This window comes from Microplitis mediator, chromosome 8 (genome assembly GCF_029852145.1).
Source record: "Microplitis mediator isolate UGA2020A chromosome 8, iyMicMedi2.1, whole genome shotgun sequence".
Lineage (NCBI taxonomy): Eukaryota > Metazoa > Arthropoda > Insecta > Hymenoptera > Braconidae > Microplitis > Microplitis mediator.
In genome coordinates, this window is record NC_079976.1 from 7,297,783 (window position 1) to 7,321,176 (window position 23,394).

Sequence of the window (23,394 nt, forward strand, 5' to 3'; positions counted from 1 at the left end):
GTACACAGATTTCTATATTTGTAAATATTTATATATTTACAAATATGAAACGGATGACTTTCTATCTTAACAAAAAAATCAAGTTAAAAAAATTGAGAAAAATTTGCAAAATTGTCACTGTAAGTGATGACTCTCCCCCCCCCCCCCCCCCTCCATAAGTGCGAACATATTTTATAAATGCCCTAAAAGATGAGAGGTGACCGACCTAAAGAACTTCGAAAATTGAATTTTAACAATTTGAACTTTGGTAAATTTGAACTTTAGTAAATTTGAGGTGACCGACCTAATGAACTTCGAAAATTGAATTTTAACAATTTGAACTTTGGTAAATTTGAACTTTAGTAAATTTGAGGTGACCGACCTAATGAACTTCGAAAATTGAACTTGACAATTTGAACTTAGGTAAATTTGAACTTTTATAAATGAAACAACCTATTAATATTCTTATCAATAATAATGATGATGATGATCATGATGATGAAAAACTTATAAATAAATCAAAGTTTATTGGTAAAAAAAATAATTATATTACAAAAAAATTATTTTTGATGAAAGAAATACTAAATTATTCAAAGTTCAAATTTACCAAAGTTCGAATCGTCAAAGTTCAAATTTGCAAAGTTCATTAGGTATGGAACCAGATGAGAGTTTGAAAAAAATACTTCTTGCCACATTTAAATGAATCAATTTAATTTTAAAAGATTTTTAGTTCAAAATTCTTACTGAAAATTTTGATTTTCTCAATATTACTATTTATTGACGTTCTATTCACTAAATTTAATGATTGATTCAAATAATTTTAGAAAAAAAAAAAAAACAAAGAAACAAAAAGAAACAATAAAATTTTTGGGAAGCTTAAGTAGTGTGAGCTCAATCTATGTACCGTTTTACGAAATTCATAATTAAAAACTAAGTTGTAAAGTTTGTATACTTTTTTATTATTAGACTTACTCGATAAATCGAAATTTCAAAGCAATTATTTCTAGGCAAATATTTAAATTTTTATTGTAGATCGACTACTGACTATTTGTTAATTCAATTTTATGTTAAATGACGTGACTTAAATCTTTAAAAAATTAGTTTTTTACCTTAGGAGTGATAGCAATAATTTGTTTCTTTTTCACATTATAAATTTTTGAAATGAAAAGTTTAAAAGTTTTAAGTAATAAGTTGAAAGTTTTAATTAATTGTTTAATGAATTTTATAAAAAAAAATGTTTTTCTATTTGTTTATTTTCATATTGTTCAAGATGCCATGGATACTAAAAAGTTAATAAATCAAGTGATATATATTATGTAGCATTTTTTAAAAATGATTACTCGAACTAATAGTAATAATAGTAATTATAATAATAATAATAAAATAATAATAATAATAATAATAATAATAATAATAATAATAATAATAATAAATATAATAAATGTCATATATACAGTATTTGTACCAATTTTTTGTAATCACATGACTTAGGTCAAAGTGAATAGTAATTTCAAGGTACTCACACATACTCATTAACATTTATATTATTTTCTTTGGGCTTTATTTAAATAAATAAGTTATTAAATGGAATAAAAAAAAATAATAAAATTCAAAAGTAATAAAAAATTTAAGTAGATAGTTAACGGGTTATTAATTAATTAGTTTATATTTGAATAATATAAATAAATAATAATAATTATTGTTATAATTAAACCTACTATTAATTCTTATCATTCGTATCCAGTTTTACATATATATAGATTATGATTTTTATTTTAGTATAGAAATTAACGTATCATATTTTTTTTATTTATTTTATTTTATCGATCCTTGATTTTTAATGTAGGGACGATTCGACGTGTTTATTAAATTATTAAAAAGTTTTTTATTATAACGTTTTTTTTTCTCATAAGACAATAATTCCATATCTCAGTTACAAGTAAATTGTAAGTAACTAAAAAAAATATATGAAAAAGTGTTCTTTGATTTTTGTTTATCTGGTAATTAAATTTAATTGTCTTAATTTATTAATTAATTACCAGATAATTTTAATAACAAATCATGATTTCATGATAAATAATTAAATAATATAATTATTATAATAAATAAAATGATAAATTAATTAAAATAATTAATAATTATCATTTCCTAAGATATTATTATTATTATTGTTATTATTATTATTATTACTATTATTTAAAATCTGTATACATATCGAAAGTATACATATTGATTGACGTTATTAATAATTTTTGCTTTCGTGTGAAATGTGTAATATATTTTTTTTAAAATAAATATCGACTAACGTTTTGTATTAAATATTAATAATGATAGTAATAATAGCTTATAAATTAATTTTTTTTCTCGTTTTAAATGTAAATATATTTTATGGATTCATAATTATTAGATTTAATTATAAATTTTTAAATACCAACGGCCGAAGGAAACGAAAAATCTGACAATGAGCGAAAGATTTTTAACGACGTAAATTTTCGGAATTAATAGAATGGAGTTTAATAAAAATTATGTGGAAATAGTTATTTACGTTGCAAGTTAGTCAAGTCTGGGTACGATATTTGTATTTGAAATATTTTTAAATTCTTGTCTTCATGTGTGATGACGACATGTAGATTATTAAAGTAATCGGTATTAAAAAGAAAAATGCCACCTGGTAGCCAGAATGGAAAACATGTGTTAGAACGCGCACTTGGCGCGAGATACTACCGTGTCTCCGGATAGGTTTCATAAAAAAAAAAGTTTTTTAAATTTGAAAATTTGAAAAAATTAATAAAAACGGAACTAAAACATAGAATCTGACTGAGTTGTCTGATTTGAAAATCATAAGATAAATTAACTGGTGAAATTTTTTATTATTTCAAAAATTTTTAACTATAAAAATGATAATATAAAACTCAACCCTAATAGCTACTTTAGCTTGAAATTGACAGTAATTTGACAATTGAAATTTCCGAAATTTGTTGCCCGAATTTGCCGCCAATTTGACAGAAAAATTTGCGATTAATTTTTCCTCAATTTAGAGGTAATTTTGATTATTTGAAAAAAACCCTAATAAAAGTTTCCTTGAACTTTTCGTCGAATGTCCGTCAACTTCGGGCTTTTCCGTTTTTGACGACAATTTGTACACAACTTTTGAAGTGAATTTTCATTCTAATCCAGGTAGTAAATTTACGTCAAATTGTATAGCAAGTTGTATACAAATTGTCGTCTAAAACGAAAAAGCCCGAAATTGACGGACATTGGACGAAAAATTCAAGAAAACTTTTGTAACTTTTGCTTGTAAAAAATTAGAGACTTGCCATAAAATTTTATTGGGATATTGCGCTAATTATTCAAAGTATATTTTATAAATTACAAGGTACATCTTCTAACATTTAGATATGACGTATCATTCAAAAGTTATCTGAGGTCGCCTAAATTGTTATTTTAGTGAATTGATTTAAAAAAAATATTAACTACTCCCTGCTTAAAAAATCCGATAGATTCTTATTGCTGTATGTATAAAGCCCTATACTTAACTATAACACTTCTCATAGAACTCGTTCATTCTTATAAAATCTCTAAGGAAATTTATGAGAATCTATTGGATTCTATGAGATTTTCTAAACAGGGTTCTTTGAATTTATATGGAAAAAATCGTGACTTGTCTGTATGGAAATAAAAAAATTACTTTGTGATGTTCAAAATTAAATTTTTTAATTTAGTAAATTAATTATGTCGATTTTACACTTTTTTGTATTAAATTATCCGCAATTTGATACGCTCTATAAAACAATTGCTTTTTTAATACCGAGTGTTTTGATAGCTCACGTATATTCTTTACACACCGAGACTCGGCAATTAATTAAATAAATTTCTCGTGCAAATATTCAAGCCCAGAAGACTTGACCCGCTTGCGACAATGTAAACAATTATTTTCACATAAAGTTTATTACATTTTATTTCATTAATTTCGACAATTTATACCGCTAATATTATTCGCCTTTAAGCAGATTATTTAACATCCGGTAGATTTTTAACTAGAATATAAAAATTATAAAATATTCGAAAAAAAGGCATTACATATAACATTAAAAAAAAAATTGAATAGTGATGATAATACAATATTAAATAATTAAAAAGAAAATAATATTAAAGATTAATTTATACTACAATTATTTTTTTTAATCATTAAATATTTTTTTTAGATTTGTTATGCTTAAACTATTTAGTAGGTACTTATTATAGATATTTTATTACGAATAAGTAACAAATTTAAAAATATATATGAAAAATGAACAAAAAAAATGTGATTTTGTAAATTTTCGGTTACATGTCTAAATATCACAGTGATAATATCACAAGACAAATTAACAGTCAAAATATCATATAGTAAATTATCACAGTCAAATTATCATTTGCTCAAATATCGCAATGTTTCAATGTCATAAGAAAAATTATTATATTTATTAACATAAATTACACTAGCCATCGAATATCTGTATGTATACAATTTTCATGATATTTCTATGCTGTGAAATTCGAGCGCATGTCCTAGCATTCTTAAGGAAGTCTTATGTAAACCTGTATCTTAAGTCTTCAGCAAGTCTGAGGTAAGATACTTCCGTAAGATATGTTGGGTAAATCTGTAGTGTTATGATACTTGCTTAAGATGTATTAGCTCAGATTTGCTTAAGATACCTGACCATGGCCACCCTTACGTCGTTACTTCGTGAGCGGCTATTCAGCATTAGTATAGTAAATTCGGTGTTGCTCACTAAATATTCGATATAATTTTATCGAGTGATAATACTATTAATTTGTAGCACTTTAAATTTAAATGAGGACCACTGGGTTAGCTATAGGTAATGTGTGTTGAGCTCGGAGTGATTTGAAGAAAAAGAAATCCGATATCTTAATTAATTTTGCAGCAACTCTAACCTAACATTGATATATTAGGTATAGTTAAGTCCGTAAAAGAGTGATCTTTCCTTCCACCATTTTTCTACAATCAAGTCATTACTGCGCATGCGCGTTAGTACAAATTCATGGACTTCATCATAGCCAAGTAGTGAGAGAAAAGTCCATTCTTTTGCAGACTTAACTATATGTTGGTTAAGAATTTTTGCAGACTGTTTCTACAGATTTCCGTAAGTCTTTAAGAAGAATTTTAAGCAAGACTTCATGAAATCTTTAGCAAATATACTTATGAAAGACATCTTCTTCAAGTCTTGTTTAAATCTACCGTAAAAAACCTGCTGACGGACATTCGTCAAGTAACTTGCTGAAGACAATGCTACTAGGGTGATATTCTGATAGATGATAATTAGGCGTAAGATATATTCTTATATGATATTTTGGCATTGATATTTTTTCATATGATATTATGGCTGTAATATTCAGTCCTGACACCGAATGTTCTGTTTAAATTATTCATTTTAAGTAAGATAACTTATTTTTTACTATTATTAATAGTCAAATATTAAGCAGACATAAAAATAGCAAAGATTATAGTGTAATATAATATTACTTTGTCTTATATATTACAACTTTTTTTTAACTTTAAAAGTAATAATTATTTTTTTTAGATAACTCATAAATAATTAGTTACGATTATTATTATTATATTCTCCTACAGTAATTTAATTGAATTTAAACAATAATATAAAAGTTTTAAAAACCGCACAAATCTAAAAATTAATTGTTCAACAATGCAAAGCTTAATTGCATTACTGAACCTGTAAATATCTTCTTTTTTTTTTCATATAATAATACACCCAAAAACGAAAGAGACAAAAGGAAAGAGGAGAAAATATTTATTTACCCACAAAAATACTGGTAACGAAAATTGTTAAAGACTTAGTATTAAATCGGGATAATTTTATTTAAATTAACAAGAAAGTCATAATTGTAATTTCTGAAGTTTTTTTTTATCAAAGAAAAATACTTAAGTTAAGGGTTTTTAATTTTAACATAAGTTACGAAAAGCTAAAGTTTTTTAATCACCTTTAATATAATTGTTGCAAATATAATAATATAATAATAACATATAATATAAACTAAATGAATTTTATAAAAACCATAAAATTATGGACATTAAACCCGAAGAATATTTAAAAAATAATTTAAATCCAATTAATAAATTACTCATAGCAAATTATTTAAAATTCAAGTAAAAATAAAAATAAAAAAAAAGTACTGATATTAATTTAATAATTTATCTGTTTGTTTATCTTCTAAATAATATATATGCTTATATAATTACTATAACAGCACTTTTAAACGCACTGATTGTTAAAAATTATTAGAATTTTCTTCATGCCTTATTACAGTTTAAATTATTAATTTAAACATTACGACGGAAAATAGAAAAAATGATTAGTTGTAATTTATTTTAAAACATAACCTCTTTTTCAAAATGAATTAAAAACATGAGTAAAAAATATGTAGTATAGAGTTTTTAAAATTATGATTAACTCTAGATCTTCATTGTAGACGATATATATATATATATATATATATATATATATATATATATATATATATATATATATATATAATTCGAAAATGATAATTCTTGTTAATAATATAGTTAATTTGGATGTGAGTCATCCCCGCGCTATTTTTTTCTTAAAAATTACAAGCTATCGCATTGTGTCAATGCGAATAATTATTATTGTTAATTAAACAATATATATGATAATTATAGATTAATTAGTTGAAATTTTATTTTATATCGCTCCCTCCATGATGGATGCGTTATTAAAAGTTAATAGATTGTGTAAAAAAAAAAAACGAAACAAAACAAAAATAAGTATCAAAAAATATATAAAAAATATACCTTAATGCGCGTCAAAATTTGATTATAAATTATTATTATAATCATTTTATTTTTAAGTATAGTTATTATTAGTTTATATTTTGTGCACATAAATACAGTGTAAAGTGCATATGTTATAAATGTATGCTATTATAAAAATTATTATTTAATTATAAACATATTCAATGTATAATTATAAATTATAAATGTGAAAAAAAAAACCGTAAATTTAAATCGCGTGAGCAAAAGCTACTGAATGTTACTGTAGGTATAATTTCGTCAATTTACTTTATATTTTATGTTAAATTAAACTCCAAAACGATAAATAAAATAATAATCACGATGTAAATTAAATAATTTTTATTAGTTGATATATAATTCGACGTTATAACATTCGAAATTACATACTATTGTTGTATGTTTACCTGATAAATAAAATGATCTCAAATCGCCATATATCTAAAAACTATTCAAGGCTCTGTATAATATTTAAAAGTTTTAAAAAATTTATATTATTCGACGTATAATAAAATGGTAAAGTTGTAACTAAAAAAAAAAATGTATGGTATTCGTATCTTTATTACTGAGAATTTGTTGTGTTTTTAAAAAATTTATTTTAATCATTTAGTGGCCAGTAATTATGAGTTAAAACTACACGAAGATGTTCCAACTGTCTTGTGTAAATAGTCGATTACTCTGGTATAAAGTTCATGCTGTTGTTTAAATAAACAAAGTGTACAAGTGTATTTTCAACTTGTTGATTTTACAAGGAAGTATTTCAAGTACCATTGTACCGTAAAACCAGATTTTAATCATTTTTTCTTATAGTTTGCTTTCTAGAATTTTTTTTTTTAACAAAAAAAAATTTCTATGATACATTAAATTTTTTTCTGTAAGAATTAAAAGCAGTCTTAGAAAGTGTTTTTCTCCCCACAAATTTCGTTATGAAATATATTAAAAGAATATTAATTAGAGTCATAAATTAGGAGTTAATTCAAAATTTTGTAACTAAATTTCAGCTGGAAAAAATTAATATTTTCAGATATAATTCTGATATGATGATTTTGATGAAATTTGTTTATCAAATATCGAGAACAATCAGAGAAAAAAATTCGATTACAGCAGAGCACTACCTCTCCGCTTCGCATTCGAGGTGTGCAATTACTTTTAGAAACATTGTATTTTCTTCTTGCAAGAAATTCTGCTATTGGACATTCCCAATCTAAAATATTTTTAGCGCCCAAATTTGAAGATTTCATTCAAAATCATTTCAATCATGGAAAAACTTTGAGATTAGCTCGAGATACGCTGATCTTATTTAATTTGTGTAAACAAATTGTAATTTTCTTTGACTTTCGTAAGATATGTTAGGTAAATCTGTAGTATTATGACACTTGCTTAAGACAAGATACTTGCTTAAGATGCATTAGCTCAGACTTGCTGCAGAATTGCTTAAAATACCTGAACATGGCCACCTTTACACCGTTACTTCGTGAGCGGCTATTCAGCATTAGTATAGTAAATTTAGTGTTGCTCACTAAATATTCGATATAATTTTATCGAGTGATAATATCATTAACTTGTAGCACTTTAAATTTAAATGAGGACCACTGGGTAAGCTATAGGTACTGTGTGTTAAGCTCGGAGTGATTTGCAGAAAAAGAAATCCGATATCTTAATTAATTTTGCAGCAACTCTAACCTAACATTGATACAAATTAGGTATAGTTAAGTCCGTAAAAGAGTGATCTTTCCTTCCACCATTTTTCTACAATCAAGTCATTACTGCGCATGCGCGTTAGTGCAAATTCATGGACTTCATCATAGCCAAGTAGTGAGAGAAAAGTCCATCCTTTTGCAGACTTAACTATATGTTGGTTAAGAATTGTTGCAGACTGTTTCTACAGATTTCCGTAAGTCTTTAAAAATAATCTTAAGCAAGATTTGATGAAATTTTTAGCAAGTATACTTATGAAAGACATCTTCTTCAAGTCTTGTGTAGATCTACCGTAAGAAACTTGCATAAGGACATTTGTCTCGTAACTTGCTTATGACAATGTGACTAGGGATGGTCTGGCTTTGCTATGACAATAGCTTTTCAGACAAGAATAATTTCTGTGTTCGTTCATTATTATATTACGTTAAATACAAAGTATTTGAACAACTCATAATAAATTCAGCAAAACATTTTCCATTAAATTAATTAAATATCTTATTTAATTGTCCGTCTGCAAAAATTTTTAATTATAATCTATGAAACCTAATAATTTTTTAAAATTACTTTACTGATTAAAATAATTTCTGAGTTAAGAATTCATGAACAATTTAATTTTTTTTTCTGCTGAGTGTAGTGTATATCTAGATACAATTTGTCGTTATAAAATATTGATATAAATTAAGACGGTTATTTTTTTTTAGCAATATATTTGATGAAACTCAACGCTTAAGAATTTCCGTGGAAATTTTATTAGAAAAAAATTTTTAATTCTAAAACTAATTGCAATAGCTTTTCATTCTACGTAAATCTTCAATTTCCAGCGCGGGAAATTAGAAAAAGAAGCCTGAGAGTATAAAAAAAGGATCACAATAGAGATGACAGAGGATTTTTTCTAATTCTCCGAAACTTGTTAAATATCTTTTTGAATGCTATTGTCAACGAAAGCGTATACAGGTCAGCTCGATTTACGTTAGAAATTAATTTGTCTTCGTTCAACCGTACTGTCAGATTATCTTTAGTTTTTTTGTTCAAAAAAATTAAAATGGCAATTTAGTTTTTTCCTTCAATGAAATTTTTTTTTTCATTTTCATTCAAACAACAGAAATTATTATCATTCCATTATAAATGCCCGGAAAAAAATGATGCTCAAAATTTTAATAGTTTGTAGTTTGTTTTTGACTTAAAATTAGTATACTTGTATACTAATATCAAACCAGGATTATTATATATTACAAAACGGCTATTATTTATATTAAAATTTGATACACATAAAAGAGCAAAATTTGTAATTTCGTATATTAAAATTAATATGAAAAAGAATCGGTAAATTGGTATCTACAGTTATTTATTACTATTCAAATAAACATAGAAAAATTTTAAAAATTTACCACTTATTCGATTTATGTATATAATAAATTAATTTATAATAACGAATAAATAACATTTTATATTAATTATTAGTCAATGGGATAGAATTTACAAAATAAGAGTTAAAAGTTTTTGGTATTTTTATGAGCAAAAAATCAGTATCTAGTAAACTAATTTTTCATTTTATTATTTACCACTTATTCGATTTATGTACATTGTAAATTAATTTATAATGATGAATAAGTGATATTTTAAGTTAATAATTGATCAGTGATATCGAATTTATAAAATAAAAGTTAGTAACTTTTGCAATTTTTCGGCTGGAAAAATCAGTATCTAAGATAGCAATTCTTAATTTGACCAATCATTACTTTTTAATAGATGTATGCCATAAATTAATTAATTTTCACTAATAAGTCACGTATTTTTATACCTAAAAGTAATAATATTAACTTACTTTTTGAAATAATTGATAGTAGTTTTTAGGAATCTACAAAAATTAGTAAACTACTTTGCATTAAGAGAGTGTACCAGGTGATTTTCAAATGAACTGTTTTCACAGTTAAAGACCCAAATTATTAAACGAAATATGTCATTCGATGCGTAAACTTATTATTTATCGAATGAAATGTTTCTCGTTCGGAAATTTCAGTTTATATCTGAGAACGGCTCATTTGAAATTTCCATTTGCTGATGTAAGTGCAACAAGGACAGTTCCGTTCGTTCACATGTGTGTAAAAAAGAGAATAGATGGCACATCCTCTTAAGTACATAATAGTACCAATTATTGATAACAGATTCCACTTTTCACTATTATTTATTAATTTTCAATATTCTGTTTTTTCCGTGTGATTTCCAGTTTTCTGGGTAGAAAATTGTTTTCATTAAATTTTCCCTATCATTTATCTTCGGTCTCCCGTTTTTTTTAACTACTCAATTAAACATCAACTGTCAAAAGTCATGAATAAATTATTCAGACAATGAAATAACTTAAATCTTTCCTTGTATGCAAACGTTTCTCTTAATTCAATCGAATAATAAATTAATTTATTCCTCAATTTAATTAAAAGTAATGATTACTGTTATATTTTCCATATGATGGACATCAAAATTTATTTCAATAAAAAAAAACAAAAAATAAGAGATTACTATAAAATAGGGGAGGGGGGGGGGGTGTAACGATAGGACAGCTCAGTTTACGAAAATTCCCGACAATCGTCGAGAATCTACGAATATTCATCGAAAACTCTTGAACGTACAGCATTCAATTGATAATCTCAGGAAGCTCCGCATTGCGCGTAAGCATCCGTACGATAAAAATTTAAAAGCTTAGCGTGTATTAACTTATTTAAATCGGTCTATAACATTAATATGCATCGTATAAGTTAATGACTTAATATTAAATTTTCCTTACATTATTTTATTATTTTTTTTTTTTAAATTTGCATCTTTTAAATATTTTACGTACAAAAGAATTGTGAATAAATTATGATAAATAAAGTTAAATGTTATTATTTACGATACTTTTTAGTGAAAAAATAAAAACATAGTGTAAGGTGCAGTGAACCACGTGGACGTAAATCGATAGTGCAGTGTTGTCGCGCAGGGGTCAGTCACCTAGATCGTAGGGTCAACTTCTCATGCGCTCACCGAACGTAAGTAGTATAGCCTCATTATTTTTCTGTCCTTGCTCTTTACCTTTATTATCCTTTTCTTATCATTGTAATCACACATACTTCAATCTGTGACATTATTTCCTCAATTTTTATTTCGAGTGTTATCACTCAAAACTTTTAATTACAGATATTTCTTTTTTTTTATCATTTTTATTTTTAAATTCAGTTTTCGAATTGTTTCACGACGCCATTGTTCAATTATTTTTATTATATCGATTGATAGATTATTATTAAATCCAAAAATAGTTGAGAATAAAACTACTGTTTAAAAAATATAATAGACATTTTTTTTTAAACTTCTCAAATTTTTTTCTCTTGTTATAAAACAAAAAAACAATTGTGCTGTCATGTGTTTTGTTAAAGGAGAGGTGTTTTACAAGAGGGTGCTAGTTTACTCTCTTGACCTCTTGATTTGCCCTCATAAGTACTTGAACCCTCTTTTTATTTTTTTTTTAAACTACTCATGCAGATTGAACATTTTCATACTACGGCTAATATTTTTAACAATAAGAATTGTTGCGAACTATACAGTAGCCTCTAAATGTTAAATAATTAAATTTCGTGCTATATTTTATTTTTTTATATGAAATTATTTTATCTTCGTCTTGTCACATAAAACCTAGATAACCATGGCAAAAATTCTCGAGCTCGGATTTTAATTACAGTGCCAGAATAAATGGATACTATTAAGATACTAAGATCCTTAAAATGTCAGATTTTTATCGCAATTTATTTCCGAGTCAAAATATAAGCAGTGAAAAGTGAAAAATTTTTTTTAGTATCACTGAAAGAAACAAATGTATTTTTTCACGAAAAAATTTTTAATTCAAGTATTTATTTATGTTGGGGACGAAAAAACATTTTGTTAATTGTAATAAAAAAGATTTGCAGTTTGCTCATATTTTATGTACCTGAAGATCGGAACGTTTTTCGCGGAATGAAAATAAGAAAAAAGAAATGAAAACTAAAAAATCTAATGAATCTAGATTTCGAAAATGTTTCGCACGTCACCCGAAAATGACAGGCCACCACAAACTACCCATAAATTTGCCTTTAGACACAAATTTCATGAATTATTTTCATTTCCGTTGCGTGAAAAACATTCCGACCTTCAGGTAGATCATATTTTTTTTCTTAGAAGCTACCATCATGCCCCAAAACATATCCGGTATTTAGATCAATCGATTCACAAGGTACTGAGAATATTAATTTTTACTGATTTTCAGTATTTTTTGATTTATTCAGAAACGGTAATAGATAAAGATCTGAAACTTGCAGCATCGAAGTATCTTATGAGTACCAACATTTCCTGAAATTATGAGTCCGATACCTTTCTGGGGCCGATTCGGTATTCTTATTGTCTCATGACCTTTACGATTGGATTGAAGTAATGTAAGGAATATTATACTTTAATCAAGTGAATTTTTTTTGTATTATATCGTCCCCCTTTCGGGTAAACCTCGTAACTACATTTTTTTCGTAGTTAAAATTATGAGTGAAAAACATTCTTTAGTACTGCCACTGCGTAAAAAAAGCTTCAAATTTTAATAATTATAACAGAATGTTCGAGTCACTTTTGAATTTTAATATTTCCATTAACGTACGAAAAACAGAGTCGATGTTTTGACCGATTTCTGAAAAAATTATAATTCCGCAGTTACGAGATTCATCCCGAAAGGAGACGATATGTCAAGTAAACGAATTTTCTTGAATTAAATTTTTTTTCTCCCAGTGTATTGTTTTATTCTCTTCAGTTAAACTTTTGAGGCACTTAAAAGCTCTTTTTAAAAAAGTCTGCATTCTGACATCAATTTTTTATTAAAAAGAAAGAAAAAATTTCTGGCAGTAATTTTTTTAACTAGAGTTCTCGCCAAGTGTTCTCATAAAAATATTTTTTTTTTATTTTTTTTTGCACAGATCAACATATACATATGTATGTATGTGTGCATATATAAATTTTTTTTTATTTTTGTAATTAGGCCATCGTTAAATGAAAAAAGTTAAAGCTTGAATTTTTCAAAAAAGAACCGTATGAAGTTATACAGCTGTTATTTTGTCAGCTAAAAGCTTTTGCGAACTCCAATAAAATACTAAATTTTTAACTTGATCCATTTAGCCATTTTATGATAAAATTTTTTCTATATCACGAAGTTTTTATTCATTTTTTAAAAACCAAGTAAAGATAGAAAGTTAATCCTTCTAGGGTTTCAATATTTTGTCAAAGTCTACATGTTCTAAAAATATGCATAAGTTTTCTAAAACTTTCTTCCTCGAGTAATTAATGTAAGCTGATAAGAAAAATATTTTTCTGAGACATTAAGCATTTTCATAAATTTATAAATATTTTTAATAAGAATTTTATCGTTAAATAATCGTTGGTAATTTATTTTTTGTTACTATAACAGTTATATTGACAGAAAAATAAATATTGGACACCATATTTCGAGTGAATGAATTGATATTGGACAGTACTGACCTATTTTTATGATAAAAGAATCAGAAGAAAATAAAAAGTAGAACTGGGTCATATACATAACATATGGATACATTTTAGGCTTTACCTCTCGTTGATTCATTGTCTATTCTTATTTTTGCGTATTGAAAATACAATAAAAATAGCAATAATAACAATAAAAAACAAATTTTTTAATATCAAATTTTAAATTATTACTTTCCCGCGTTACTTTTTCTTTCTTGTAATATTTATTTATTTTACCGATGAATTGAATTAAATTTCTCTCGTATCGAGGCTACATCACGTCCGCACAATATAATCGTCAACGAAATGAGGAAAACCATTATATAATTACTGTTTGAGTAAAACATTTATATTTTGAATAATTAAATCACTAATATAATCAGAAATCCTTGCTTTGTGAATTTAATATTAATCCAATGAGCGTTTTAAATAGAAAAATTTTTTGAATAATTAATCTTATATATTATTTTCTTTAACATAAGCTAATTTATTATTTAATTTACTTTATATTATTCAAAATTTAATATCTCTCTTTGATCTTTCATTAAGTATGAATACACTCTTTCTTATACAGATTAAATCAAATTTTGCATAAAGTAATGAAATGCTTTGTTAACCTGGAATTTATGTGCAACATTGTTATTTAATAAATGGTGCATATGTCCAACTTCATTTGAACCTATTTAAGTCACTTTAATTTAAATTCATTAATACAAATTAGATTTTTCATTCTAATTGATATTATTAACAGTAACAGTTACAATATGTGGTGGGAACGGTTTCTATATGGTATGGTAACAGGTTTTTTTTAAATATCGATTACAGGAATGGCACCTATACAAGTTATGGTAACCATTCCTATCTATATGGGTTTCATTCTTATCCGATATCGGAATAGTTCTTATAAGATTATGGTAATAATTAGTATGCCATTATGGTAATCTTTCCCATATAGTATATGGTACACGGAAAGAAAAGTATGGAAACGGTTCCCATAATTTTATAAAAATTTTTCTGATACCAACATAAGAATTATGGCCATAAATTATGGGAGCAGTTCTTATAATCATAGGAATCTTCCCATAATTATAGGAACAGTTCCTATAATATTATGGAAATAATTCCCATAATATATAGGAATGAACGCTATATTTTGTAGGAATCATTCCCATAACATTATAGGAATGGTTCCTATAATAGTATGGGAACTTTTCACATAATATTATAGAAATGGTTCCCATAAGGCTATATGGAGTAGTTTCTATACCATTATGAGAATCATTCCCATAATATTTAAGAATAGTTCCCATACTATCATGAGAAAATTAATTTAAAGAAAAGTGTGATAATCACTTCTACAATACAGAGAAATATTATTAAATATAAAAACAAAAATTCAAGCATTGAAAAAAAATTCGTATTTGGCAAAAACATTTCAATTTTTTAAAAAATTTTTTTTTTCAACAAATTTACCGTCGAAGATGCTTCATTTGAATCTCTCCATATCATGAGGAAAATTTCTACACTATTTTGCAAAAAAAATATTTTATGATATTATGGGAATAGATCCCATAACATTTTAGAAATAGTTTCCATTCCATTATGGGAATAGTTCCCATAATATTATGGGACCTACTCCCATACCATTATGGGAATGGTTCCCATATATAATGGGAATGGTTCCCATATATAATGGGAACCATCCCTATAATAGTGTGGGTACAATTTCTATACCATTATGGGAACTATTCTCACAATGCATAGAAAAAGTTCCCATAATTTTCTTTCCGTGTAACCATTACTATACACTATGGTAATGGTTACCATGTTATCATAGTAATCGTTACCATACTACTGTAGTAATCATTACCATAATACCATGGTAATGATTACCATAATGTCAACGTAATGAACCATGATATCCTGATAATGAGTACCATAATATCATGGTAATGATTTCCACACATTATGGAAAACATTATCATGATATATGGTAACGTTTACCATAGTAGTATGGGAAGGATTACCATAATATTATGGAAATATTTCACATACATCACGGTATCGGTTACCGTGATGTATAGGAGTTATTCTCATACAAACGTAGAAACCGTTACAATGTGGATATAGGATTTATTACTACGTGACTATGGGAACTATTCCCATTAGTATGGTAATCATTACTATCATTAAATTGCCATCCGATATAAGAACTGTTACCATAATCATAGGAATTGTTCCTGTAAGGAAGCTTTTCTCATAACGGGCTTATATTCCATAATTCCAAGCAATTATTACCATAACGTTATGGGTATAATTTTCTCTCCGTGTACCTTTTTTTTTTTATATTATTAACTTTTTTTCTAATAATTTGTTTTTAATTACTTAATAATTATACGATACAGTATTACTTTTCCAATACTTAATAATTATTTTTCAATTAAAGTAGACAGGCGACAACAGAAAATCGATTAGATGTAATAATTCAAAGTATATTAAAAATATTTAATCTAAAATTAAAGCTAGTATACATTAATTATGTATTATTGCAACAGATAATTATTTTCCATTACAATAATTACAATTATCTTAATGTCAATAATAATTATTTATTAATTGTACGCTTGAATCGCGAAGCGTCAGGTGTATTTTATTATTTAAGTAAATTATATTCAATATTATTAAATGTAAATATTTCTAAATTAAATTTTGTATAGAAAAAGTACTTCAAAGTTTTATTTTATAATAGAGTTTTTTTTCGAATTCAACTCGGGTCGAAAAATTTGATCTGATTTTAGTCTAATTGGACTATTTGATCTGTTTTTGATCTTTTATAAAAATTTTAAGCTGTTTTTGATCTGTTGTTTTAAAAAACACTTCCGTTACGGGCAGACAGAACTAAATTAATTCTTGAACTTTAAAAAATTTTAGTTCTAAAAATTTGCAAGGACAAAACTAGATTAATCATGGACTTGTAATATTTTTATTTATGGGCAATATTTATCAAAAATATATTAAGTTACAGATTTGATTATATTTTGTTTACTATTTATTTAGTGTCTTTTGTTTAAAAATGTCGACAGTTAATGAAAGCTTGACAGCTTTATGTTTTAATTATCTTGACTGAATATTTATAGTATTGAATAAAAGTAATAAAATAACTCTTAAAATGTCAAGGAATTTTCCTTATTTACTGGATAAAATCGAAAATATTTTGGCATTAAAACCATCAAAATTCTCGTGACATCTTATTACGGAAGCGCTTTAGCATGTTTCAAATATTAACAAAATTAATATAAATTTATGAATCTATAGTATTATTATTATTATTACACTGTAAAAAAAGCGGTGTTAAAAATGGACTCATTTTAACTCCGCCCGGTGTTAAAATAAAATTACACCGGTGTAGGAGGAGTAATTCACCGGTGTTAAAAATACCGGTGTTAATTCGGGGTAGCCGGTGTAAAAGCGGAGTAAAATCGGTGTAAAAGCGTGGTAACCGGTGTAAAAGCGGAGTAATTCCGGTGTAAAAGCAGGGTAAACTGCGTCCGCTTGGAGTATTAACTTTAAAGATTATAAAACACAAAAAATGTCAGTTCTTTATGAAAATTAATAAAAAATATCATCTATTAACAAGTATGGTGATCGAGTAAGTAAAAATATTCACAAAGTAAAATATTTTAACACCGGTAAAGAATATCTACACCGGCGGTGGCGTTATTTTAACACCGGTCTAGAATAGTTACACCGCTTTCGGGGGTAAATTCAACACCGATAATTTTAACACCTACACCGCTTGGACTTACCCCGGTGATTTTTTACAGTGTATTATTATTATTTATATTTGTAAAAAGTCCTGTTTTTGATTTAAAAGCGATTAAACACAGACTAAATATCATACGAAAACAAGTCTGATGTTGGCCTGGATAAGGAATATTACGGAAAAAAAAAGATTAAATTCTTATATAAAATGAATACGATTTATAAACTTAAATTCAAGAAAAAATATTAGGATTAACGATTTATTTTAAAACGGATCTAATTTTTTGACCCGGGAAAGTAGTGAAAATTTTTTTTTTTACTTCAGAATATTTTATATTATAAAGCTTGTTATGTTTTTTTTTTTTTTTTAAATATAATTGTAACAAAAAATATAACTACTTTTTCTCGGGGGACTTTCTTTGGTCGGAGAACGTGATATAGCAGGTTGCATGTCTGACTATAGTGTGGTTTGATTCACTTTCAGCATCTATAATATATCACATTTGCATACTCAATGCGTACTTACCGGGAAATACAAGACCTACCTTGTTCACGTGCACTGCGTGTACGCTTACAAGGCTTATAGTAATATAGTGATAACGAAAACCAGAAGCGGAAAATATATCTGTTACGTAATATCTGTTTAATATAGATTCCACATTCCTCTATCTTTCGGAATACATTACGTTTACATGCTTCACTTCCTCTTACTATTTAATAACTTTACTTACGGAAACAATACCAGAAAGTTTTTCCTGAGTCTTATAAATATATGAATACTAAATAATGAATTCAATACTTAACGTGATTTGAATTTTTAATTATCGCACATTTTAAAATAAATAACAAAGAAAGTTTTGATAAATTTTTAAAAACTTAGTGATGTGATGAAAATATGATTGTAAATTCTTTGGGCTGAGAAATGGTTTTTTTGAACTTTTATTTTTATTTTGACACGAGTGATTTGAATGGTTTGTGTGACAATCGAAGGGATTGTCGAGCCTAAAACTTGATAAAACTGTCAGATTGACAAATTGATTTAGAAAAACAGCCAAATAACAATCATTTTTTAAACAATATTTTCTTTTTAGGAAACATTGAAAATTTTGTACTATTTATTATCAGATTGGGATAAAATTTTTAATATTTTTACAAGCTAGTATCGTAATTATGTAATTTTCATGATTTAAAATATGAGGTATTAATAATTATTCTGTAATTTAATATATTTTTTATAAATATTTCCCATAAATAAAAATATTACAAGTCCATGATTTAATCTAGTTTAGTCCTTGCAAATTCTCAGAAATAAAATTTTTTAAAGTTCAAGAATTAATCTAGTTTTGTCTGCCCGTAACGCACTTGTTTTTTGAAACAACAGATCAAAAACAGATTAAAATTTTTATAAAAGATCAAAAACAGATCAAATAGCCCAATTAGACTAAAATCAGATCAAATTTTTCGACCCGGGCAATAAATACGATTGGGGGCAGATACAATCCATAAGAACCCCAATTATTATATTTATAAGACGTCAAATAATTATTCTGCTTTTAACAAATAAAACAATACTCAGAAGCTAAATTTTAAAAATTATTGCGGGTCCAACATGCCCCGGTCCATTAATTGGCACCTGGTAAACTACTTAGACCCTAATAAAAATGAAAATAACCAAAAAAGTGTTTTTAATTTTTTCGAGGAAAGCCTTCACGGAAATACGGGACCATCTTACCCTCCCCCTTTCTTAACTCATACCAAAAAAGATAACTGTTATTATGTAATATTATAAATATTATTAAGATATGAAGAGATGGCTTACAATATATTTATAATGGAAGCCCTCATCATGAGATTGTAACTATTATAATTTATGGAACAAATATTGTTCGGCATGAGAATGACTGTCGTATAGCTCAACAAAGTTCCCCTTCTTTTACGACCAATATCCATACTGCACTCCATTATTTATTATTTCTGTTTGGAATATAAAAATTACCTCTCAACTAAAAAAAATTCTACACGGGGAAAACGAATCCTGAAGGTATATTAATATTTAATATATTGTCAGAATAAGATACTAATGCCAATCAATAAATGCATCACTTTTATTATCTATATATAAATAATAAATATAGAAAAGAGATCTACCATTCATCACAAGATCTCCAAAACTACAAAGCCTACCGATTGGAAATGTGGCACAAATATTTATTTCTCGACGTGGACACCCATTAAAAACAGATTTTAAAAAATGGATGATGTTAAAACCCATGTTCGTCATTGTTTACTGTACGCGCGTAAATCTGGTCAAACTACTGCTGAAGCTGCACGTAATATATATGAGAGGGAAGCTCATAATGCGGTTCAGAAGCTACATCAAAGTGGTAGTTCTGATTCCGTAGTAGTGACTATTCTTTGAGTGATCATCCAAAGTCCGGGCATCCGGTCGAAATAAATATTAACAAATTGAAAGCATTAATGGAAGAAGATCTTGAGATTTGGCTGATCAACACGGATGCTCTCAATAGTACGGTAGAAAACTGTTTACATGAAATAGGAAACAATTATCGTTACTAATTCGGTTTTTGGATATCCCGCCATTTAAGCACAAACTAACTGAACTACCGTGCAGAAGCCTGTTTACAACTTTTATTTTTTTGTGGCACATTTAACTGACTTCTTTTAAATTTGAAATAGTGAAAATAGTGACTATTCTCTGTTTACTAGTAAAAAGTATATCACTAATTCAAATAGTAGTATACTTTTCATTGGGAATGTGACTATTTACTGTCAAATAGTGATTTTCACTCATTCGTTTTTAGGGAGTAGACCATTTTGTCACTGGAGATTAAAGGTGGAGTGTCTATGTTAATTACACACGCAAGCGCTAGTGGCTGGGTCTTAATGAACCGGGCGAATCACATTGAAAAAAGATCGTCATCCTTACAAACTGATTCTCTCGGTCTACTGGAATATACACGTGTAATTTAATAGGAAATTCTTCTTACTAATATAACGATCACCGCGACAATGTACTGGTGTCAAATTGTAAATCTAAGGCTTGAACTCCAGAGTAAACGTTCATAATATGATAGAGTATTTTTCCTTCATAACAATGTCCGGTCGCACATTGCCAAGAGTACACGATTAAAGCTGTCCTTGCTCGGCTAAGAAATACTACGACCCCCGTATTTGCCGGACTCGATTCCAATGGATTAGTGTCTATTTAGGTCGTTAGTAATCGTTTACCTGAAAAAAATTTCGATGATGACACCACTATTTGCCTAATCGATGGAAATTTTTAATAGACAACGACAGTGACTCTATTGGAAATGATTGATAATGACAAATAAAAAAAACTTGCAAATAAAAATTTATGTGATACCGCTCATTGTTGAATAGACAACAGATATTTAAGTACATTGTTCGATTAGATGAATTGAATCCCGCTTTTATTGGCAATAATTTCACAATCAATTAATTAACGTATTGTACTGTAAATGTCATGCACACAAATCTTATTAATTGACGTTTGTATTCAATAATGTAAAAATTAAAACTTGATAATACTGTTTTACAATTCAACAGAAGACAAATACAGTTTCCTTGAGTTAGTCCGTTTGCTTCGTTAACAAGTGATGAATTGATTTCCACATTGCGTCTTGTCAACAGAGTTGTGGACAATATTCTATAGTAGCTAATTCGGATATAAACTCAATTGTAGACATCGTGATTATTGAGTCGAATTGAGTTTATTGTTATGAAACAAACTATATAAATATCGACAATATGTGTATGTATACTAGAGAGCTAGATAAAAGAAGGTACTCATCTGGAAATTTGTCAAGTATTTTTTGTTCAATTGCGATCATTATCGCACGTAAAAAATTACAAGAAACATTAATTTTCACAATAGTTCTGTATGTGATGATAGTAATTGTCATGAGTACCAGGGCATGAATGATGAAACCATTCACAGCAGTTCTGTGACAGGATTAATAATAAGAATAAAAAGTGAGGAAAGTTTTTTAAGCAGATAAGGTTTAGAAAGATAACAATATTTTTAGCTGTCTTACTAATGTCATTTCTTCGTTACAACTTTGTCTGTTTGTATATATATTGTTGTGTGATTAAGTTTACTTCTCCCTTCTCTGGTTGTTTATAACAGGCGGCTATCGTGTAATGAAGGCTATGTTGAAGTGAATATTCAAATTTTTTTTAAACTTCTCGAAAACGACTTCATTAACCGATTTCAAAATCTAATCAGCTGTAGAATTTAATAAAACGCGCGATTTCCGCAAGCACGATCGTAAATGGTCGATTCGTTGGAGAAGAAAATGAAGGAAAAACAGGGGGAAGTTTTGGGACTGGCCCGCAGGGTTAACTAATTTCAAATTTGGTCCAATTTTTGAAATAGTGAGCCTTTTTACCCCAGACTCAGCTTTTTACGGCTCTCAATTAAATAATTCAGATCACAGATACTTGAAAAATTTCAAATTCATTACACTGTCCGGGCTGATCAATTTATCTCATCCTTCTCTACACACCGTAACAAAGCATTTTTAAATGAAAAAAAAAACATTATTATTTGTTTTATAAATAGTATCTCATTTTGCCCCAGTTGCTTAATTTACCCGCGATCCCATATAGAACAAGAAAAAAAAATTCTGGTTTATAAGAAAGTACAATTAAACGTAACCAGTCACGTTTTGAGGGATTTAGCAAACATTGCAGTAAAATATACAAGTCAATTATTATGCATGAACTGTATCATAACTAATAATGCTGAAAATTTATGTGTTGTACGAGAAGTTATGGTTTACTATTCAATATGTATTTCAAATTTTTTTTTCGTAATTAATCATATCTTTCAATTCTTATTAATTTTCATTTCTTCGTTCGATCTATTTATTTATTTTTATTTTAGTTTTTTACAAATACTAGATACCAGCATCAGCTTATAACAAAAGATATTTTGAATTTATTTCGCTTTCCTATCGTTTTTTTTTTTATAAATTGTACAAATTTTATAATAAATTCATTTGCATTAATAATGAGTGTGAATCTTTTCAAGTTGTTACTAAAATGACCCTAATCTCTTCCGAAAATTAAATACAATTGAAAGATGTATACTATAGTATGATTATTATTAATTTTTTAGCCTCATTTTTTCCGGATACCCCCATGAAAAAAAATTATAAAAAAAATATAAAAAAAATACATTTTTCATACAGAAAAAATACATAATAAATATATAAATATATATCAAATATGTATAAAAAATATATTTTAAATAGCTAACTTTTGGCCGATTTTCGTATATATTTTATATGTTTTAAATGTATTTTAAATATATTAAAAATATATCTTTGACCAAATCAAAAATACATGTATAAAAACATAGAAAAAATATATTTTTTATATATGTTTTTTATATTTCTATAATTATATATTTTTTACGTACTCTAAGATATATTTTTAATATATTTAAAATATATACGAAAATTGACCAAAAGTTAGCTATTTAAAATATATTTTTTTTATATTTTAACATATATTTTTTTTATAAATTTTTTTCATGGGGTTAGATGCCTTAA

At 26.6% G+C, this 23,394-nt stretch overlaps 1 protein-coding gene across 1 annotated transcript in view; it reads left to right on the forward strand.

The window, feature by feature from the left end:
• The first annotated feature begins 11,301 nt into the window (after positions 1 to 11,301).
• LOC130673153 (uncharacterized) overlaps positions 11,302 to 23,394 on the forward strand; it is a 127,502-nt gene continuing 115,409 nt past the window's right edge. Inside the window, exon 1 of the mRNA XM_057478086.1 lies at positions 11,302 to 11,535. The gene's annotated coding sequence lies outside the window, so the exon portion shown is untranslated. The remainder of the gene's footprint in view (positions 11,536 to 23,394) is intronic.